Here is a 10,706-nt window from a genome sequence, read left to right on the forward strand (position 1 = left end):
GTGTACTTTACTGGCATATTAAAGTTGTATTAAAGGTTTTTAATGTATTATGTTAACTGGTTGCCATGAGATGAAAAACTCAAAGGGTGTATTGTTCTCATTGTCAACAAATCCCTCCATGAAAAGGCCCAAACCAAGAATGCGTTAGTCCGCCTCTGACCTCTTTCCTACTTTCCAAATCCTATTGGTTCCTAACCGACGCTGACTCAAGTGATGTCACTTGAGTCAGCGTCGGTTGGGGTTGAAGACTCCAAGTTAGAAAATAAATAAGTGAGGTTACAAGTCATCTGTATCTCGCTCCTCATCTCAAGCTTGGGGCGGCTGTGGCACATGAGGTAGAGCGCTTGACCCGCAACCACAAGGTCGGTGGCTCGAACCCCTCCACAGGCAACATGCCGAGGTGTCCTTGAGCGAGACACCTAACCCCAAAAATTGCTCCCCGGGCGCTTCATTGCAGCCCACTGCTCCTCCGGGATGGGTTAAATGCAGAGAACCGAATTTCCCCATTGTGGGACTAATAAAGGCTTAATTAAGCTAGCTGCCCGGGGCTAAAATAGTCGCTACTAGCATAGCACAACAGTGTCTCCAACCAAACTGTCGGTGGCCAGGTTGCATTGTGGGTAATGTAGGCTCGAGGTTTTGACAAGGAACGAGAATGCGTGGAATAAGAACAGATATATCTGGTTATTTAAAAAAATCTTGTAAAGCTGACCATTTACAGAACGTGGTACTCTCTCATATTAAGATATATGTCACCAAGCACAACTGTGTGACAATAGCACAGAGGAATAAGATAGTTCAGGCTATGGAAGGCTATTGTTAGTTTGATCAGCTCATTTTAGTCTTTTCACAGGATTTGTTGACAAAAAGAAAAAACTATAAAAAGCCAGATGTATTCTTTAACATTAAAGAAATGGTCATCAGTGATATAATGATCACAATACTTGCAGTAATCACATAAAAACACTGGTTTGGTCCTTGTAACCACCTTGTTTTCATTTTTCATTGTTCAATAAAACTGTCTGCAACCATAATGTACACTCCTGTTTTTTTACATCTGAATAAATTATTAAAGAGTGCAGGTTTTATGTGTTCATGTGCACTTTTATGTTCCCCAACAGAGACTGTAGGGTGACAGGGAGGATAATGGCATTGACCCCCTTTGTCGTCCTCCCTGATAAATGGCAGTTTAAAGGTTGAAATCTTGCATCTCTTTCATCTCCTTCAGACGTGCACAGGCACAAATTCTAAGTGTTGTCACTTTATTTTGGTCTTTGTCTCTGTGATCGATTGAGAAATGGCCTGTATGGGAGCAGAGTGTCATTAACATGATTAGAGGCTTGTAAACAGAAAAGAAAAAAAGGCTGTTGGCTTTCTCAAGGCACCAGTGAACGCACCGTGATGTAAAGCCGGGCATGCCCCGACCTGTGTTTCCTTCAAGTATTTACGTGGCTTAATGGGCCAAGAAATATGTGGCCTGTGTGCGTTGTAATCATTAAAACCTCCAGTCAGGTTGTATTTCATCCTGCTATCGACGTACGTATCTGGAGGTAACATGTTCAAGGGCATGAAAAATGTCACGACCTCATAAATCCTCTCATTGTTGCCTCAAGGAGTTTGACTTCCAATAATTGATGCCCACTTCCATACATCACCGGCGTTCATTCCTGCAGAACTCTTAATGCTAAATCTCACACGGGCCTCTTTCACACGCCGTCCGGTGACGTTTTGTGTCGTTCATTTTTCATAAAAAATAAATACCCTGCACAACACCAAACCAAATAATGTCACCATAAATCTGCGGGTTATTCCTTGGACTATAATTTATAACAGGAGACACTTGTAATAAAACCCTTGCCCTCCAGGCTTTACCAAAGTGCGTGCTTCCTCTGTAAATGGAACCTGCTTCCTTTAATGCAGATAATGCTGAGTGGCAGGTCGGCTCAGCTCGAGTCTTAGGGGTTTTATGAATGGACGTGAAAAGTATAATTCACTGCCTATTTTTGTCACTCACTGCTCCAGCATCAGTGTAGTCAAATTTGTCTTTGTTACTGAACCCGTTTGCACCGCAGAGCTTTATTGTTTAAACACCTTGTGTACGAGTGAGACAAGGCAAACAAGGCGGTTTGCTGCGCAGTGTTTACCTCCCATTTAAGAAGTACTGAGGAGGCTGTTTATCTCCAGTCTGGTTTCTCGAGGCAGCGCAGCAACCAGGATGTCTGGGACGATTTAAGACTTCCTCCTGCTCGCCTGCTTGCTCCCCCCCCCCCCGTTTTAAAAATACTGCAGAGGATCCATCTATTCCTCCCGTTGTAATGAACCTCCCTGGGGGCCCGGGCACACCACGTGAAGACGCCTTAGTACCAGAGCGATTCATTACCTCTGAAATGTGAGCTTTTGTTCCGTTTTCGGCAGAGCCCCATTAATCTCGGGGCTGCCTCCTGGCATGCAGGCCAGGTACCGCTAGGTAATTACAGTTAATCATCATTCAGACGTGCACATGGACCGCGGGCTACTCAGTGGCTTCCAGAGGCAAATCTACCCCCCTTACACTCTTGTTTACCCCCCCCCCCCCCCTGTACTGTACAAACGTCCCTGTTGCACCACAAAGAAGCCTTGTTTCTTTCTTTGTTTTTTGTCCCGGTAACTGAACCGAGAGCGTTTTTTCTAATTATGTCCAGGAAGATTTGGCTCCAGTTGTGCAGTGGCCTCCCCTGCATAAACAAGTAAACATCACAGCTCCGACCCCCCCCCCCCCCCCCGACTCCCCCGGCCTCCCCTCCAAACATTTACACTATCCAGCTGTCCATGTTGCACGGTTACTGAAGCCTACTGTTCACCTGCCGTTCATGATTGCCATTAATGGACAGATTACAAGACGGATGATTTTGAGGAGCAACAAGCAGAAGCAGACCATCTGTATCTCGGCAGAGGCCCACAGAGAAACGGATAACTTCATCACCCAGGGTTTCCTCCTGAAAACACAGACAGTTTCCACAGCTTTATGGTTTATGTTAAGAGCAAAAGCAATATATTACTCCCTAAAGTGAACAAGAATGAACTGTTAAACTATCGGATGGATTCCCATAAATATATGAACAGACATTCATGGTCCCCAGTGGATAAATCTTACTGACTTTACCTGAAGTCATCATGATATGAACATTTTTTTTAATATCTCAACTATTAAATGGATTGGCGTGAAATGTATTGATCCTCTGATTTTTAATCTCGTGCCATCATCTTGTTAAAATTTCAATTTGTCTAATAGTTTTGGCTCATGAACAAATATCTGAGAAACTACTAACATATCCATCAGCCGCAGCTAATCTAATTATCTTATGTTAGCGTGATTACTTGCTAAATTAAGATGGTTAATATGTATAACATTATACCAGTTAAACATTAGCACGTTAGCATTGTTAAATGAGTCTGTTAGCTGCTAGCATGTCGCTCAAAGTAAGTAGAGCCTCAAGGAGTGGCTAGCTTAGCTTTAGGCTCTTATTCTTGTTTTAAGCAAAAATGCCCAAAAATGTAATAATTCCTGCATCTCAAAAGGAGAATATTTGCTCATTTAAGTCTTAAAGGGATAGTTTGGAGTATTTGAAGTGTAGCAAAGTGTATTTTAGCCGCCAAAAAGAAAAAGGCTCACCTGAGAATGTCATTATCTGTTTAAGTGTTAGCTTTATTTAGAATGTTATCACCGCTTGACGTAGCCCTCAGACAGCCCTCACCGTTGGGGAACTAAAGACGTTATCTGTGTTCTCTTCAAAGTCACAAGACTCCTTTGACAAAAACTTTAAATTAACCATCGCAGAACAAAAGGAGCAGCTGGTCAACCGCTGCCTCGATCTGTTAGTTTGTGTTTCGCTTCTGTGCTCCTAGACCTGTTTGCTTCTCCAAACTTTGTGTGTGTGTCGAACGCAATCAACTAAAGGTAATAAACTGACTGGATAAATACCTCACACAAACACACTTCAAACCAACCAAACTATCCCTTTAACATCTTTATATCTTAATATATTTTGGTTTTCAATTGTTAGTCAGACAAAATAAGCAATCTAAATGTGTCATGTTGAAGATTGTGAATGCCATTTTTCACTATTTCCTGATGTTTTACAGACTAAATCATTATAATGAATGAAAGGAATTAATTGCACCTATTTTTAATTGCACCCTTAAAGCAATGGCGCAAAGCACAAGCTTGGCTGCTGGTTGATTTAGTTGAAAGTGTAATAATAGCCCAGATTGCATTATTATATAATTCTACGGGAAAAAGAGATTTCCATTCTGAGAATAATAAAGCGTTTCTGTTATCATTTATCGTTCATTATTCAGCATCTCTAAAATATTCAGTCGGTGAGACTGTTATGATTTGTAAAAAAGGGAGAAATGAACTATGCATCATCAATGTGTAATTTTCCTTTTTGGTGTACTATTTCTTTCAACTGTAGGTAATACTCCACATATAGGTGGAGAGAAAAGTACTGGTAATATAGTAAGAAAGAGAAACCCACTGGAGGAAAAGACAAAGACCAGTTTGTGCAGCCACTGCAAGAGGAAATGTACCAGAATGTGTGTTAAGGGTCACAACTCTCATTTTAACGGTTGAATGTTGATACAAAACATGTGGTTAAGACAGAAGCCTTTGCATATAGATTCAAAGTGAGGTGTTAACATTATTGTAAAAATACATCAAACTGTGCTCCTTTTTCTTTTCTGCTATGAAACGTCTTGTAAGAGAAACAACAAAAACCCTTCAGCTGTGAAGTTCCCCAGAAGACCATGCAGTCAGTCATCCATTCAGATTAAGAAACACTAGCATCTAGGGGGAAAACTGTGAAGACTGTTGATCAGCTCGCTGTTGCACATTCCTCTGAAGACCAGCCACAAGCTCTCGGGGTATTGATTAACATTTTAGATATGAGCAAAGAAGAGAATCAATGTGTGCTGTCCTATTAGCAAAGCTGGCCCTTAGCGGTTTGTTGTTTGTAATTTGAATGGAGATAAACCCAGTGCTTAAAGGCTGCAGCAGTAAATTAGATAGTTTTTAGTCTGGTTGACCTCCTTCAAGGCGAACAAAAGCAAACTCAAACAAGACCCTGCTGTTGTTTGCTTTACTTGATAAAAAAAAAAGAAAAAAACACACACAAAAAGCAGAGATCGGAGTGATGACAAAGTATGCAGAGGACATTTGGGTCCCGTCTGACGGAAATGAGGAATGAGTGAGGTTTGTTATCTGGTGTCAGAGGAGAGGAGAAAGCTTTTTCTCAGGTTTGTTTCGCACCTGTTGGGTTGCGTAAAACAAAGGAGGGAGAAGCTGGAAGATGTCCTGACAGTGTCGTCATCCAGTGTTGCAGACATACTCATTCGTGCATGTGTGGAAAACAAAAAATCACAAAAGGTGCAGAATATTCTGGTCTCTTTTTATGAATAAAAAAAACTAAATCCTGGGAGCAAAGAACCAAGCCTCCTTTGGTTTAATTATATAGCTCAGACAAGATCTTTAAAGGATAACTCTACTATTCTTAATGCCAAAAAATCAGTAAATGATGTTTGCCAAGGACTTGCAACTACCCCTTTCAATTTTCTAATGCATAACAGAAGCAAAGGGTAGTTTCAAGCCCAATTTGGCTCGTTGTCAAGTAGGCTACAGACGTATAAAGTTGAAACGGAGAGACAATTTCGGCTTCAAACTTACTTTTTGCTAATGTCATAAAATTACAATAAAATTAAAAGAAGCTTTCAACTGTGCTGCAAGTATTTGCGAGACACTAATCCGTTGAAATCACCAAAACCAACCATGAACTGCTCCTAAGATTCAACCTTTAAACTTCCATTTATCAGAAATGACAACAAAAGAGGGTCGAGGCCATTATCCTCCCCGCCAGCCTACAGTCTCTGTGTCGGAACATAAACACACATATATTCACATAAAAAAACCTGCACACTTGAATAATTCGTTCAGATGAAAAGAAACAGGAGTGACAGTTATGGATGGTGAGGCAGGCGGTTTTACTGAACATACGTTATGTGCGGAAACATAAAAAACGTAGGTGTTTAAACTACCGAAATGTTTATAATACTGCTGACATTTGTCTGTAGTGAGTCATGCTTTTCCTTCATTCCAAACAACCAAACTGTTTTAAAAGATAAACCTGCTGATATTCTATAATCCCTATTTTAACAAATAATACAGCATGTGTGTCGAAGCCTGATGTATCGTATTCCTCTGTGCCATAGAGCTCCATTGTTGTCTGCAAATGATTGAAAACGAGTCACACTGTTGCTCTGGGTGACAAGTTCCTTCATTACCATAAACACACACACTATAGTTTATTTTGACTCCATCCCTCAGACAACGTCCTGCTGCACCGAATACTCACTAGAGCACCAAACATGGATTAATCCGTCAATAAAAATAGTCCCCAACAAACAAACTTAATACTTCTATAAATAATTCTATTTGTTAGACATCAGCCATGAAATACAGAGCGTAGGGGATTATTTAAAGGTGCATTACTCCTCTATATCTTTACATTGCAAATACCTGTTTCCTGCTGTATATTTGCTCTGAATGTCTTATATAAGGGGCTGGTCTCATCCAGCATTTGATGCTCTTCTCACAAAAAATATGGCGCCGAAATTCGTAAATATCCTTACGAAATTATTTGTCATGTTATCGATGCAATCTTGAACAAGGAAGTATTGTCAGGTAACATGCGTAATGTAGTAACTGAACTTCCGTGGCTATTTTAACCCACAAGACTCTTAAACCTAACGAAGTAGGTTCGTTGCCTAAGCCAAACGGAGTAGTATCCTGTGAAAAGGGAAGTATATTTTGAAAATACTTAAATTTTAGGTTTTTTTCTGTAGGAAAACACACAAAAAATGAGGAGTTACTTTACGTGAGATATCAAACAAACCATTGTATGAGGATGTGTTGCGTATATTGCTCCTTCAACTCCTTCAAAAACTACTTTATATTTGTGAGGTGTCTTTAAATATTCATGTATTCAGTTAGAACCAGTGGTCTTGGGAAAGAGTGCCACAGACATGGAAGGAAAGGGAAGTCAGAAAGCATTGAGAGACGGATTGACATGTTGTTTTTGGTATTTTCATGGGATTTGTTGACAATGAGAAAAAAAACACCAGCCTTATCCTCCATAGTTTTAGGGATATTTTTACAGGTATAATATATTTCTAACTATGATGAAATCATGCAGAAACATGCTCCAAATTCTTGCACTGCACATGAGAGGGAGGAACAAGTTCAGGGCCATATCGTTCCCAATGAAGCCTCGCTGATTGTTTTGCTTTTACCTTTGTGTCCTCCTCACCCTGCTGCCACCTCAAACCGCAAGACACCTGTCCCTTTGTGTGACACTTTCCACACATGCAGGCGCGCACACCGACACAAACACGCACACTCTGAAAACCTCTGGGGGTTTCTGCCCAGTCATTTGGCACATTTTTGATGTTGAATCAAAAAAAAGACAAAATGAGAGAGCGAGGAGGGAGCGGGGAGCAATCTAGGCTTTCCACTCCAGTGAAAGGCACTCTTTGTTGAGCACTCCTCTGCAAACCCTCGCCTCACCCCCTCTCAACCCAACCCCTCCCTCCGCATCCACCCTTCATCCCCCCACCCACCCTCCCCCTCCAGAGCCCGGGCGGATTTTTCATTAAATGCTATCACGAATGTGACTGGTCCTATTCATGGGCAGATGGAGGGCTGGAGACCAATACCTTCACTGGAGAATGACAGGAATCTGGGCTGTAGGTGAAGGTCCGGGAGGACGGACTTTAGAGGACTCCACGAAAAATTGCTTTTCCAAGATTTTCTTTGTGTTTAAGAGCTTTCACAATTCTGATTATGTATGATTTATTCGTCTGGACCAATGTGTTCTCACTCTGATTTTCTCCGTTCAGACCCCCTTTGTTTGCAGAGAAAAGAACAACAACCTCACATTTGTTATATTCAATGCTAGCTCAGTGTTTTCTCCCTCTGTTCTGACGCTCCTCCAAGTAAGACCTCCTTGTCCTCGTTTCTTTTTCTTTTAAAAAGCTACTTAAAGAGTTAAGAGCACTCTGCCTAAACAAAACAACATATTGTGCCACTGTTTCCTCAGACAAACAAGGTGACGAGATCCATCCGCTGTTCATTTCTCACCAAAGGAAAGAGATGAACCTCTCATATTGTTGGAGAGCGGTCGATTATGTCACGGGACAATGGGAGGCAGCGGGTTGGAAGAAAACACAAACAATGATTTCCGCAACAGCAATTTAATCCTTTGGCGTTAAAACCTGACACAGAGTGGACAAAGGGCGAGGAGGCTGGCACGAATAAACCCCTGAATCTGAAGATTAAGCAGAAAAAAAAAAAGAAAAAAAGGAGGATCCTTTGTGCAAAAAAGGCCCTTTATCTGCTTTTGAAGTCTGTAAGACCTGCCAGCCGTCCTCAGCCTCTCTTTGTAACCGGCCCCCATGTCCCACAGCAAAACCACCACCTCACTTTCATCCGCCCGTCATCTTAAGGGGCAATTAATGCCATTCAGGTCTACCCACTATACGCAGAGAGAGAGGGAGAAAGGGGGGGGGAGAACGATGGTGGGAAGGCTCATCTACTTGTTGAAGCAGGGACTTGACAACAGTTTAGTGTAGCCTAATTTGGTGCATATAAGGCGAGTGTCATTTCTTGATCTGATAAAAATCCAGCGCCCGCTTTCCTCTCTCTGTGTTATTATTTATATTTGATTGGGCTTCTGTTTACAGGCAGGCAGCGTGGAAACCAGCCAGGCTGTCGCTTAATGAATATTTCACTGCCTCCACACAATAAGCCTCCCATGATAGCCTTGTGAATAACGCCCCGCTCTGCTCTGCAATAACTCCCAACTCATTCTTGATAAAGCTGCATGTGAGGAGAAGCCCAGGGTTTATTTTATTTTTTTATTTTTTTTATCGTTGACCTTTTTCGCTCCCCGCTGTAGCTCCTTTACTCTGGGGACTCCCACTGTTTCTCCCTTTGCCGTTTCTAATACAGTGGCCCCGGCGTCTGCGTCCGCGAGAGGCAGGGGAAATAAAGCCTCCATTTGCATTACGTAATTTCATGCATTATTCAGAGCTTCAGAGAATCATTTCACCTAGACAACTCCTCAGAGGGCAGTGAGGAGATAACTGTTACTGACAGGACTGGCTCATGAAATGCAGAGTGACTTAACCACCCAATCTGCAAATATTACCCCCGGCCCAAATTGGAAATAGACACCGGCACGCTCACGCTCACGCAGATGCGCCTCTGAAGAAAGTACACACTCGCTGTTATTTTCACTGTTTCTCTTTTATCACCGAGGGGGAACAAGTGATATCAGATGCAAATGTTTACGGTGTATCTGCTTTATGATGCTCTTGATATTTCAAAAGGATTTCAAAAACCACGGCACAGATGAGTGGTGCTGTGCGGGTAGGAGTTGATTTGGCTTTTTCTTCCTCATACACATGAGAGGCAAAAAGATTTAGAATTCAGCTACTGTCAGATAATGATGTGCTATTTTCTGCTTGTGCTTTCCTTTCCCAATGCAGCTCTTCTTCAGCCTATAATGTTGTAGTCTTTTCAAAAACAAAGAATATGTAAAGGTTTTACTGTCATAATCTGTCCTTTTTTTCTTTTTTTTTTTTAATGGGCTGCAGTAGTTTGGAAGCAGAACTCGCAGAAGCAAGTTGGTCACAAGGAGAGGAGAGATTGCAGACAGGCCAATTAGTGCAATCAAACAGCCACTGTAGCACATAAGCTGCATAGCAGGGCTGCTCACAGCAACTGGACATTGTTTCTTTATTGTCCAGGGCCCACAACCGGAAAAAAAAAAGAGTCTGAAAGAGCCAACAGCTCCAACGGTGGTGCAGTTGTTATCGTATCCAGGGAACGAACACTGCAACACAGGACGAGTGAGAAATAAAGCTTTCTCCCTCTAATCATAGACAATGGAGTGTATTTCATTAAGCCAGATAATGGTGTGTGCATTTCATTACCATAGATAACTAGGGATATTTAGATGAGGGATGAGGTGCTCATAAAGCGCCAGTTGGTAGCCATGGTAACCTGGATCTTGGCAAACAAAAGAGTCGGGGAGAAATGTTTGCTAGGGGGACCGGGAGAGAGAAAAGGGGGAAAACGGAGAAAAGAGGTGGAATGAGGCAGACTGAGAGGAACCGCAGAGCTAAACACAGAAACCAGCCAAAGAAACCAGCACCAACGCCTCCATGTTGTTTTTCTCCCATAGAGGGAGAGAGAGACTCAGGTGACCACGGTGATCCCCCCTTTGTTCTCATAAGTTAAATATGCTCCCCTCTGTAGGATACCCAGCATAATCACATGCTAATGCAGCCGCGGGGCCAAATAATAAACTTAATCACCCAAATGTGGAAATCAATGTGCAGTAAGAAAAACCCATCCATCCGTCTTCGCTCCGCTCCTCTGAATATTACAACCCCCGTGTGCTGCGCTCACGCTGCTGCCAGTCAAACCCCCGACTTCATGATGTGTGAATTTCAAATGAAGACGCTGTCTGACAATAAGAAGGGCCTCTGAGCCTAAATCAGCCCAAACCGTGACCTTGACCTTGGGAGACGGTTCTCATTCAACCCTGTTTCAGAGCTGTCAGTTTGAGGACGGGTTGTATTACAGTGGGTGACACTAAAGAAATGGAAAT

This window comes from Anoplopoma fimbria, chromosome 15 (assembly GCF_027596085.1).
Source record: "Anoplopoma fimbria isolate UVic2021 breed Golden Eagle Sablefish chromosome 15, Afim_UVic_2022, whole genome shotgun sequence".
NCBI lineage: Eukaryota > Metazoa > Chordata > Actinopteri > Perciformes > Anoplopomatidae > Anoplopoma > Anoplopoma fimbria.